A 13,547-nucleotide genomic window follows, 5' to 3' on the forward strand; every position below is an offset into this window, starting at 1 on the left:
CTCTGTAGATAGAGTCCTAATCTATCAAAATCAAAAAAGATTACATCTTTAGAAGAGTATAACACACCATTAGGGTCTGCTTTGAGGCCTCAAGCCAGAGAGGTGCCCAATAGTCAAAAATCAAAATGTAGACTGAGGCTGAGAAAATCTGTGATCAAAAACCGAATCCTAAAGAGGACATGTTAACAAAACCCTGCATCCAGTTAAAACCGGGCCAAAGAATGGGTCAATTAAGTGTGTTTTCATTGTGATTATTATGTTCAACAGTTATTAGTAGTTTATAGTTTCAAGCTTCCCTTTTACAAGTAAATATTAGCAAAGTGAACAACTCCAAAGAGAACGTATTCTTAGACTTCAGGGATTTTGAATAATGCAGACACTTGACTGATTTTAAGGAAACCATCACTAACCCCAATCTCAGCCCTTTTCTCCCAGCAAACCAATCAAGATATGTTGATTTTAAGAAACAAATATTGGGGTGCCTGGGTGGCTCAGTCGGTTAAGCATCCGACTTGGCCTCAGGTCATGATCTCACAGCTTGTGAGTTCTAGCACCACATCAGTCTCTGTGCTGACAGCGCGGAGCCTGGAGCCTGCTTCAGATTCTGTGTCTCCCCTCTTTCTGCCCCTCCCCTGCTCATGCTCTGTCTCTCTCTGTCTCAAAAATAAATAAAAACATTTAAAAAAATTAAAAGAAACAAACATTAACTGATTAAATTAACATATGCTCTTCCACATTAATTGAAAACAGATCAAGGAGAACTGACCTTAAACAGCTAGGACAAAGCTAAATAATTGGCAGTTTATTTAAGTAAAACCAGTTTGTATTTAGAATTGTTTAGAACTAACTCAGCATACCTTTGTGGATATTCTTCTCCCCATATAGTAAGTGCCAATGATGAAAATCTATGTTTTTTAAAAATATGTAAGAAATTAGGGGTGCCTGGGTGGCTCAGTCAGTTACGTGTCTGACTCTTGACTTTGGCTCAGGTCAGAATCTCATGGTTCATAAGTTCCCGACTGACAGTGCAGAGCCTGCTTGGGATTCTCTCTCTCCTTCTCTCTCTGCCCCTCCCCATGCTTGCTTGCATGTGCTCTCTCTCTCTCTCTCTCTCTCGAAATAAATAAACTTTTTTTAAATAAAATCTTATAAAAAATGATTTATCTAATGATAACTTTGGGGGCCCAGGAAAATGGTGAGAGATAAGGCTATATTAGTATCTTAGGGCTGCTATAACGAGTTGCTACAAACTGAGTGGCTTAAAGCAACAGACATGCATTATCTCAAAATTCTGGAGACCAAAATTCTGACATCAAGGTGTCAGCTGAGTTGATTCCTCTAGAGGGTCTGAGGCAGAAATTGTGTCTATCTTCTGGAGAAAGCTTCTGATTTTCAGCAGTCCTTCGGTCCTCCTTGGCTTATAGACACATGACACATGACTCCCAATCTCTGCCTCCTCTTTACATTGCCACCCTCTCTGCATGTCTCTCTGTGCCCAAATCTCCATGTTCTTTCTCTTACAGACACCAGTCAGCTATGCCTGGGTGGCTTAGTTGGTTGAGCATCCAACTCATGATTTTGGCTCAGGTCATGATCCCAGAGTCATGGGACTGAGTCCCATGTTGAGCCTGCTTCTCTCCTTCTGCTCCTCTCCCCCACTGGCACGTGCTCTCTCTCTCTCTCTGAAAAAAAAAAAAAAAAAAAATTAAAAATTGAACAAATCAAGTTTCTTTGGGTGTTTCCCTCACCTATAAAAAAAAAAAAGAAAAAAAAGAAAAAAAGGACACCAGTAAATGTAATTAAGGTCCACCCTAAATCCAAGATGATTCCATCTCAAGAGCCTTAACTAATTACATCTGCAAAAGTTGTATTTCCAAATAAGGGTGGTGATAAGTTGTGGGGGGACACTATGCAACCCACTGAAGGGGCATTCTGTGTCTTTTTTAATACATTTTTTCAATGTTTATTTATTTTTGAGAGAGAGAGAGAGGGAGAGAACAAGTTGGGGAGGGGCAGAGAGAGAGGGAGACACAGAATCTGAAGCAGGCTCCAGGCTCTGAGCTGTCAGCACAGAGCCTGACGTGGGACTCGAACCCACGAACTGTAAGATCATGACCTGAGCTGATGTCGGTGCTTAACAGACTGAGCCACCCAGGCTCCCCGCATTCTGTTTTTAAGGGTGCTACAATGTAAAGAGGAGTAATATTTTGTTTTTTGGTTTTCGTTATTAATTTTTTTTTAATGTTTATTTATTTCTGAGACAGAGAGAGATACAGCATGAGTGGGAGAGGGGCAGGGAGAGGGAGACACAGAATCCGAAGCAGGCTCCAGGCTCTGAGCTGTCAGCACAGACCTCAACACGGGGCTCGAACTCACAAACCATGAGATCATGACCTGAGGCAAAGTCGGATGCTCAACCGACTGAGCCACCCAGAAGCCCCTGTTTTTTGTTTTTTTAAACATAGATAGATTTAACAGTTCTTGAGTTTAAAGTGAAAATCCAAATTATTTGGTGGAAATTCAAATGAAAGTTGTACTGTATTAATAATTAGAAGAATTTCCTCATATACTTGCTATGTGCTTTTTTTTTTTTTTTTTTTTTTTTTTAGTTTTTAAAATTTATTTATTTATTTTTTGGTAATCTCTACACCCAACATGGGGCTTGAACCCACAACCCCAAGATCAAGAGTCACATGCTCTTCTGACTGAACCAGCCAAGTGCCCCATGTTTTGCCTTCTTAAATGAAAATTCAATGTAACTACATCTTTTCTTCAATTTTTAAAAAGAATTTTTTTACATTTATTTATTTTTGAGAGATAGAGAGAGACAGACCACTGGTCAGGGAGGGATAGAGAGAGAGGAAGACATAGAATCCAAAGCAGGCTCCAGGCTCTGAGCTGTCAGCACAGAGCCTGACACGGGGCTCAAACTCACAAACCGTGAGATCATGACCTGAGCCCAACTCAGACATTTAACTGACTGAGCCACCCAGGTGCCCCTCCTTCAGTTTTAAAATACATATAAGTATATATTGTCCTCTCAAACTACTAGATTATAAAACTCCACAATAGCAGTTAACTTGTTTATATTTAATTTAAAAAATATTGCATTTTGATGAAAACTCTAGTTCAAATAAACAGTTTTTTTAACACCTTTGTGAAACATGGTCTCTTTGTAGATTTTTTTTTTTTTTATGCTAGATGTTACCTGTAAAAACCAGAATTTCTCGGGGAGCCTGGGTGGCTCAGTTGGTTAAGCAGCCGACTTCGGCTCAGGTCACGATCTCGCGGTCCGTGAGTTCGAGCCCCGTGTCGGGCTCTGGGCTGATGGCTCAGAGCCTGGAGCCTGCTTCCGATTCTGTGTCTCCCGCTCTCTCTGACCCTCCCCCGTTCATGCTCTGTCTCTCTCTGTCTCAAAAATAAATAAACGTTAAAAAAAAAAATTTAAAACCAGAATTTCTCACCTTTGCTGGCTGTCAATATACCACTCTCCTATGACCTCCTACTTCTGTACCATTCATTCTCAGTTCTTTAGCCACTTAAATGTGCCAACATTTCAAATGTTCTCTTGGCTCTCTTTCCTTTTAACTTGAATACTTTCTTCCTGGCAGTCGAATGTCAACTGTGCTATGGCAACTTTGAGCTTAATGTCCAGCCCAAATCTCTTTTCAGCTCCAAACTCATGCAGCCAACTGCTTCGGGTCATTTCCAAGGAGATATCCACAGGTATTTTTTTTTTAATGTTTATTTATTTTTGAGAGAGAGAGCAAGGGAGAGGCAGAGAAAGAAAGGGACAGAGTATCCAAAGCAGGCTCTGTTCCCAATGCAGGGCTTGAACTCATGAACCGTGAGATCATGACCCTGAGACTAAGACAGACGCTCAATTGACTGAGCCACCCGGGCGCCCCTAGCCACAGATATTTTAAAGTCAATGTAAGAAAATCCATTTGCTCCTCTCCTTTTAGTTGTAACAAAATACTTACTGCTTCCTAAATGTACAAGGCTGTTGTACACCACCCCCCCCACCCCCCCAGCCATTTTGCATGCGTTTTCTTCACTCTGGAATGCTCTCCAGTTCTCCCTATTCTTTGCAAACTTGTGCTCAGGCTTGTCGCTTCCTCTGTGAAGCATTCCAGGGAGACTTGTTTGTCTCTTCTTTCTCTGAGCTAGCACAGTGCTTGGCATGGAACAGATGCTAAATAACTATTTTGCAGGTTGTTGTAAAGAGGAGAAAAAACTAGTGTAAAGAAGATAGCCCGGGGTCTGGCATAAAGATTTTCAGAAGTGTGCCCAATTTAATTTTGTCAAAAATTGGATGCTTAAACAACTAAGCCACCCAGGTGCCCCTCATTTCTTTTTTTATAAGATTTTTTTTTTAATTTTTTTTTAACGTTTTTTTTTTATTTTTATTTTTGAGACAGAGAGAGACAGAGCATGAACGGGGGTGGGTCACAGAGAGGGAGACACAGAATCTGAAACAGGCTCCAGGCTCTGAGCTGTCAGCACAGAGCCTGACGCGGGGCTCGAACCCACCGACCGCGAGATCGTAACCTGAGCCGAAGTCGGACGCTTAACCGACCAAGCCACCCAGGCGCCCCTATAAGCTATTTTTTTAAGTTTATTTATTTATTTTGATAGAGAGAGAGAGAGAGATCACATGCATGAGCGAGGGAGGGCAGAAAGAGAGGGAGGAGAGGATCCCAAGCAGGCTCTGCCCTGTCAGCACAGAGCCCAACTCAGGGCTCTGTCCCACGAACCAGAAGATCATGACCTGAGCCAAGATCATGACCCGAGCCGAAATCAAGAGTTGGGATGCTTAACCAACTAAACCGCCCAGGCACCCCATATTCAATTCACTTCTAAGTGCCTCTTTTTCATGATACAGATTTGTCAAGTGAGTTTACCCACTGCACAAGAAATAAATTTCATGAAATGGTTTTTCAGTAGTGGGGCTTTTTTGAAATAGAGGTAGAAAATGTTGATGGTTCAAGAGACCATGATAAATTGGGGGGGGGGGGGAATGAAGTTTTTCATCCTCCCCCTACCCCACTTCAGTTTTTTTCAACATTTCCAATATTTATTAGGCCTACTGATTCTCAAATTTCCCTCTCTACTGCTCTTTTTATTTATATAATGACCAACATACTCTCAGGATCACATTGCTCACTCTACCACTAGGTGATACTTTAGCTATCACATCTCTGTGGTAGATTTTGAATCAAAGACCAGTTACAATAATTTATGGCATTAACTCAAACATTTTAAGTAGTTTCAGGGAACAATTCATTTCAGAGCTTAAACTTGGCTGACCTGAAAAGTACCTATAAATTCATAGCGATCATTAAGAATTCTTTGTTTCTTAATACCCATTATGGGTTCAAGAATACCAAAGCATACAACATTCCACTTTAGGATACTAAAAATAGTGAAAATCTGTGTCATATGTTACAATTTACATAGTACTTTCACATATGTGATTTCACCTGATCATTTCAATAATTGAAGTAAGTATTGTTCTTCATGTTTTAAGATGAAGAAACTGGTTTGAGGTTAGCTGACACACCTAAAGTCACATCAAAAAAGAGATATTGTTGAGACGTGGATGCAGATCTTCTAGTTCAGTGATTCCTGGTGGGGAAGAGCATCCTCTAGGCAGAGGATGCTAAGATGACTGACTGGCCTGTGGGGTGAAGGATAAGGAAGATAAGGAAAACAGGCCCCTTCAGAGAGAGACACATTTCTGTGAACATCAAGAGTCCTTCTTATTAGTACCTCCCAATTCACTTACCTGGATTATAGCTTCTACTCCCTTATTGAATTCGAAATAAGACCTTCTCACGATAGCCTTTCCTGACTAACCAAGGTTGAGTAAGATGCCCTTCATTAAGACCCAAGCTTTGGGGTGACTGGGTGGCTCAGTCAGTTAGGCATCCAACTTCATCTAGGGTCATGATCTCACGGTTGGTTCTCGTGAGTTCGAGCCCCATGTCAGGCTCTGTGCTGACAGCCTGGAGCCTGCTTCAGATTCTGTGTCTCCCTCTCTCTCTGCCCCTCCCCCCACTTCCTCTCTGTCTCTCTTCCTCAAAAATAAATAAACATTAAAAAACATTTTTTTAAATTTTAACATAACATTTTTTATGTACTATTGAAACAGAAAGGAGATTTAGCTGACCTTTGAAAAACATAAGGGGTTAGGAGCCCTGGCCTTCTCTCATCCCCCACAGCTGAAAATCTACATATAACTTTTGACACCCCCAAAACTTATCTAAGAGCCTACTGTTGACCAGAAGCCTTACCAATAACATAAACAGTCAATTAACATATGTTTTGTATGTTACATGTTTTATATACTATATTCTTAAGGTAAGCTAGAGAAAGGAAATGTTGTTAAGAAAATCATAAGGAAGAGAAAATACATTTACAGTACCATATTACATTTATTGCAAAAAAAATCTGCATGTAAGTGGCCTGTAAAGTTCAAACTCATGTTGTTCAGAGATCAACTGTATGGCTTTTGACCTTATGCCAACAAAAGAGCAGTACATAGACTGTGCCAGAGAGATAGGGAAGCAGAACACGTTAGTAGCAAAAGATGTCTTATTTGATACTTATATATTAAACACTCATGTTCCCAATTGTCTTTTGAATGCCAAATTTGGACTCTGAAAATAACATTTCTAGCTATTACATTACCTTGTTGCTAGCCAGCAAGCATTTCAGTTCAATTAGTTGAATTGTGCAATCAGTAGAATATTGCCTGCTGTAATTATTCACCCAGAACTTCCTCTAAAATTTTCAACTCCTATCTCATGCTCTGACCACCACATTCTTCCTTTCCAGCTCCCCTATTTCTGACTCTTCATTCCTTTTTCCTTCCAAGCTATCACTTATCTTTCATCTTCAATCCTGTCTCTATCTAGTTTAAGCCACGAGCAACCTCTCAGCCCCTTCTGACTTTACTGTTCTGCCTCAACTGCATAATGAAATTTCACTCCCACTAACAGGCTTCTCAATTCTTACATCAGGTTGCCAAGGGTTGCTAGAGGAAAATCACAAAATTGTTCAGAGCGTTGCCCCTGCAAATCCCTGGTCTCCGACCTCAGCTGGACTTTGTGCAGCACCCAGCGGTTCTCCTGTGAACTGACCCCCTTCCTAAGCAGCTTCCTCGCCCAGAGCACCACGTGCAAGCATTGCCACTTTCCTCAAACTCCCTCTTTTTATGTCTCCCACCCTCACAGTAAAGACAGTTCCTCCCATTTTTACTGAGAACATGGAGATCGTGTTAAGTTTCCAGCACCCTCCCTCTCCTGCAATTTCTCTGCATCTGCTTCCGTTTCTTAGTGAAATTGCTTTCCCCCATCATAAGTTATTTCTGCCACCTAGACTCTGAATTTGGGACCTGCCTCCTCCTCTAGTCCTTTATTCTCTCAGTTTCCTTCTTTTCCCCTGATGTTTTCCTTTCCCTCATTGCCTTTAGCTAACAAATGCATTTTTCTCCCATCTTAAAAAAAAAAAAAAAAACACCACTATAATGGCAACACAACATCTTTAATACACTTGCCTTACAAACTTGCCATGTCTCTCCCATTTATTTTACTGTCAAGTTTAGAGCTGTCAATACTTCCTAATACTGACAACTGTTTGCACCCAAATCACTCATAAATCTCTATTATTTCATTTGCTAATATCATGAGAATACCAATTTATTAATTTACAGTGAGCAGTATAACTCAAAGAGAATAGAATCTTTGCATCTCTGTGACCCGCTTTTTCTAGAGATAAAATGTAGTGTTGTTTCAGCGTGTGGACTCTGGACTTAACGGAACTGGGTTGCTCACTATTTATGTGATCTTAGGCAAATTAATTAACTTCGCTGAATCTCAGCGCTTTCATCCATAACATGAGGTAAATAGTAAATAATAGTACGTACTTCACAGGGCTGTTTGGAAATTAAATGAGGCAATTAAGTGAGATAACCCATGTGTTTACTTGGAACACAGTAAGTGCTAAATATTAGCTATTATTGTTGTTACTGTTGTTCTCAAAGTGCAAATTTAGGCAAATTATAACCGGAAGATAGGTTGGTGAAGGAGGACTTGGTTCCCAGAGGTGGTTGTCGTTCAAGCGTCTAGTGGCATCAGGCAGTAGGTACCTGCCAAGGCAAGTAGACTGCTCCAGCTCAGAGAAGGTGCACTTTCACAGATTCTTTTCTCCTTCTTCTTATTTTTGAGAGAGAGAGAGAGCAGGAGAGAGGGGCAGAGGGAGAGAGACAGAGAATCTAAAGCAGGCTCCAGGCTCAGCGCAGAATGGAACTCAGGGCTTGATCTCACACCCCTGGGATCATGACCTGAGATGAAAGCAAGAGTCGAACACTCAAGCAACTGAGCCACCCAGGCACCCCTAGATTCTTTATAATCCTACTTTTATTTGACCTCTCTAACCTACAACACTCTTGGGCTCTCCCTTTTTAACATCGCCGCTGGCTTCTCTCGGTTTCAGTCCTATGTAAACACAGTAAACAGATTCCTCTTCTTCAACCCAGCCATTGAATTTGCACTTCTCTTTCTTCTTTGGCCTCTTTCCACTTTCCCCCAAGTAATCTCATTTCTCCTGTGGCTTCGGTTATCAAATATCTAACTGTAGACAACATTCCTCTGAAATCTAACTCCATTTTCTTTTTGACCTGTCCACTGAACAATTCCACTCAGATGCTCCAAGTGCCAAATGAAATGTCCAAAATAAAGCTAGTGAGAGTCCCCTCTTTCGCTGAACCTGCTCCCCTCTGGGACACCCACTCTTGGAGAATGATGTATCAAAGCCAGAATCCTGGGAGTCAACCTTATCTCCAGCTTCTCAGTAAGCCCCACATACAACTGTTAATTTCTTCAGAAACATTTCTTGAATTTGGCCCTTCTCTCCAAGCCCACGACCACTACCTTAGTCACCATTATTATTTCCCTCTGGAATTTCTGCTACAGCCATCACAGGCCTTCCTGCTTCTAGTCTCAGACACCTCACAGCTACTGATCTCATACTGCTGCTTATCCTCAGCACTAGAACAGTGTCTGGCACAGAGCAGACATGCAATAAATATTTACTGAATGAATTTACTGAATTCCTGCCCTCATGGAGTTTACAGTCCAGCTAAGAGATCATCATTAAACAAGTAACCACAGCAGACATTGGGGAGATCCCAAGCAGCGTTCCTAGCACTCAAAGATGGATTGGAGCCTTGATCCAGGAGTCAAGTGTTGACAGCCCCTGGCTGGGGCTACATTTCATAGAAGGCCCAAGAGACTAGGAGAGAACGATAATTTACACAAATGAAACCCAAGAGAATAAACATGCCAGCTAATTTTCTCTCTCTTAATGATGGCCCCACTAATTTATGGTATGTATGTTGCCATGATAATGTGGGTGGGGAACTGAACTAACTAGGGAAGTATAGGGAGTGATAGAATAAGAGAAAATAAGATTTATTTCTGTGTTCCGTTTTTCAAACTTTTTATTTAGAGATAATTTAGATTTACAAGCAGTTATAAGAAATAATATGGAGAGATCTTATTTACCCTTCACCCAGTTTCCCTCAATGGTAATATCTTGTATAACTATGCATAAGTATAATACAATATCACAACAAGGAAATTGACCATATTCCCACCTTAGTTTTACATGCACTCATCTGTGCGTGTGTTTACACAAGCATATATGCATTTAGTTCTATGCAGTTTTATCACATGTGTAGATTTGGGTGAGCATCGCCACAGTCAAGAACAAAATAGTTCCATTACAATGATTCCTCATACTACTTACCCTTTTAATGTTTGTTTGAAGTTTATTTATTTTGAGAGAGAGCGAGGTGGGGAGGGGAGAGAGAGAGAGGGAGAAAGAGAGGATCCTAAGCAGGTTCTTCAGTGCCAGTTGTGGGACTTGAACTCATGAACCGTGAGATCATGACTTGAACCAAAATCAAGAGTTGGACACTTAACCAACTGAGTCACTCAGGTGTGCCTAATATCTATTTTTGAGAGAGAGAGAGAGAGAGAGAGAGAGAGAGAGAGGCAGAGAATCTGAAGCAGGCTCCGTGCTGTCAGTGCAAAGCCTGACATGGGGCTCGAACCCAGGAACCATGAGATCATGACCTAAGCCAAAGTCAGACACTCAACCAACTGAGTCACCCAGGTGCCCCAGTAGCCACCCTTTTAATAGTCACACTGCTTCCCCCTAAACCCCAGCCTTTCCCTAATCCCTGGAAACCACTAAGCTATTTTCCAACTTTATGATTTTGTCATTTCAAGGTTGTCTAAATGGAATCACAAAATAGCCTTCGGAGATTGGCTCTTTTTTTTTTTCTCACTCAGTATAATTCCTGTGAGAGCCATCAAAATTGTTGTGTCTCAGTAGTTGTCCTTTTTCTTGCTGAGTAGTATTCTATGCACCACAGTTTAACCATTCATCCATTAAAGAACACGTAGGTTGTTTCCAGCTTGGGGATGGTATGAATGAAGCTGTGATTAAAATTTGGGTACAGGCTTTCTGTGAACATAAATCTTCATTTCTTTGGGATAAATGCCTAGTTTGAGCTGCTTTAACAAAAGACCACAGACTGGGTGGACTAAACAATAAATTTGTTTCTCACAGTTTTGGAGACTGGGAAGTCCAAGACCAGGGTGCCAGCAGGGTCAGGTTTGGGTGAGAGCCCTCTTTCTGGTTTGCAGATGGCCATCTTTTTGCTGTGTCCTCACATGGTGCAGAGAGAGTGATCTCTGATCTCTTCCTCTTCTTATGAGGGCAAGAGGCCCATTATGGAGGCTATCATCATGGCCGCATCCAAACCTAATTACCTCCACATATCATCATAATGGGGATTATAGCTTTCACATACGAATTTGGAGGAGACACAAACATTTACAGCATTCTGCCCCTGCCCCCCCCCCAATTCATGCCTTTCTGACATGCAAAATACATTCACTCCATCCCAAAAACCCCAAAAGTATTAACTCATTCCAGCACCAAGTTGAAAATCTAAAGTCCAAAATCTCATCTATATGTTACCTAAATCAGGGGCTTCTGGGTGGCTCAGGTCATGATGCCACAGTTTGTGAGTTTGAACCCTGTATCGGGCTTTCTGCTGTCAGCACAAAACCCGCTTTGGATCCTCTGTCTCCCTCTCTCTCTCTCCCCCTCCCCCACTTGCACTCTCTCTCTAAAAAAATAAATAAACTTAAAAAAAAATTCCTCTAAATCAGATATGGATGGGGGCACCTGGGTGGCTCAGTCAGTTCAATGTCTGACTCAGATCAAGATCTCAGGGTTGTGAGTTCAAGCCCCATGCATGGAGTCTGCTTAAATCAGATATGGATGAGATCTGAGGTACAATTCATCCTGAGGCAAAATTCCTCTCCAGCTACAAAGCTGTGAAACCAGTCATATGCTTTCAAAATACAATGATGGGGCAGGCATCGGACAAACATTCCCATTCCAAAAAGGAAATAGAAAAGAAGGGGTAACAGATCCCAAGCAAATCTCAAACCTACTAGCAGGCAAATTCCATGATATCTTAATACTCAAAACCAATCCTTGGATTTGTCTCACATGGTTATAGAGGCTGAAAAGTCCCATGGTTTGTTGTTTGCAAGCTGGGGAGCCAGGAAAGCTAGTGGCATAGTTCCAGTCTAAGTCTGAAGGCCTGAAAACCAGAGCACCCCTAATGGTGTCTCAGTCCAAGGCCAGACCAATGTCCTAGCCCAAGCAATCAGTCAGGGAAATGGAATTCTTCCTTCCTCCTCCTTTTTGCTTATTTTAGGCCCTCAATGGTTAAGATGACACTTTGGGGAGAGCCATCTGCTTTACTCAGTCTACTGATGTGAATGCTAATCTCTTCCAGGAGCACCCTTAGAGACATGCTCAGAAATAATGTTTAGCCAGTTACTTGGGTATCCCATGGACCAAACTGACACATATAATTAACCATCGGGGCGCCTGGGTGGCTTGGTCGGTTAAGCGTCCAACTTCGGCTCAGGTCACGATCTCGTGGTCGGTGGGTTCGAGCCCCGCGTCGGGCTCTGTGCTGACAGCTCAGAGCCTGGATCCTGTTTCGGATTCTGTGTCTCCCTCTCTCTGACCCTCCCCTGTTCATGCTCTGTCTCTCTCTGTCTCAAAAATAAAGAAACGTTAAAAAAAAAAATTTTTTTTTAAGTTAACCATCACAAATACCCAGGAGTGCAATTTCTGGGTAATATGGTAGTCATATGTATAACTTTTAAGGAAATTGCCAAACTAGTTTCTAGAATGATTATACCATTTTACATTCCCACCAACAAGTGACTCAGTTTCTAGTTTCTCTACATTCTCGCAAGCATTTGGTGTTGTCACTATTTTCTTCTTTCGCCTTTGTGATACATAGGTAGTGAAATCTCATTGGGGTTTTAATTTTCATTTACCTAATAGCTAATGATGTTGAACATTTTTCCCCCATGGGCTTAAATGCCATCTGTACATTCTCTTCAGTGAAATGTCTGTTTTGTCCGCTCCCTAAGTGGATTATTCTTTCACAGTTGGGTTTTGAGAGTTCTTCATATATTCTAGGTACAGGTCTTTTGTCAGTATATGGTTGTAAATATCTTCTCCTATTTAAATTTTTATGAAAACTTTCTCCTATTAGCTGGACTTGAAAGGCTGCACTGTCTACTCCCATATGGTCCAATGGGGATTTTGAAGCCATTAAGTGCTACTGGTTTCTGAAAAACAATCTTTTCTTTTTTTAAAGCATTCATCTTTTAACTTAAATCTCTCAAGAACTAGGAAAGAAAACCAGTCTTTTCATCATCACTATACTGGTGACACAGGAAAGGAAAAGCTGTATTGCAGGTGATTCCCATCACTGTTAAAAGCCTTTATGTACCAAGTACTGGGCTAAGATCTAAGGGTGTAGAGATGAAAGGTGGCCTCTGGTTGGGGTGCCTGGATGGCTTAGTGGGTAGAACGTACAACTCTTGATCTTGGGGTTGTGAGCTCAAGCCCCATGTTGGGTGCGTAGTTTACTTAAAAAAAAAAAAAGTGTCCTCTGACTTCAGAAGTAGTTTAGTGAAGAGGACAGTTAAATAGACCAAACAGTAAAAATCCAGCATACTAAGTGCCAAGACACAGTTTTTCCAAGATACAACTATCATAAGGGAAGCATCTAAGATTAGACAGCTTGGGGAAGTCTTCTGGAAAAGTTCTTTCAAACCCAGCTTAAGGAAACAAATTCTCTCCATATTTTACAGCAGGTCCTTTTCCCAGATTTACAACATATTTTCCAGCCTTTCCAAATGTAGTCCTACCTTCATAAATCAATAAGAAAGGCATAAGTGTGGAGAAGGAGCATTTCTGATGATTCTCTCCAGAGAGTCCTACCTGGTGCTCATGTTTGTGTGTGTGTGGCCTCTTGGCATTTTTAAAAAAAAGTAGTCTCTCCTCCCAATGTAGGCTCAAACTTGCAACCCCAAGATCAAGAGTTGCAAGCTTTATAAGTGAAATTAGTCAGAGAAAGACAAAAATCAATA

The sequence above is a fragment of the Panthera uncia genome (assembly GCF_023721935.1).
Source record: "Panthera uncia isolate 11264 chromosome A1 unlocalized genomic scaffold, Puncia_PCG_1.0 HiC_scaffold_17, whole genome shotgun sequence".
NCBI lineage: Eukaryota > Metazoa > Chordata > Mammalia > Carnivora > Felidae > Panthera > Panthera uncia.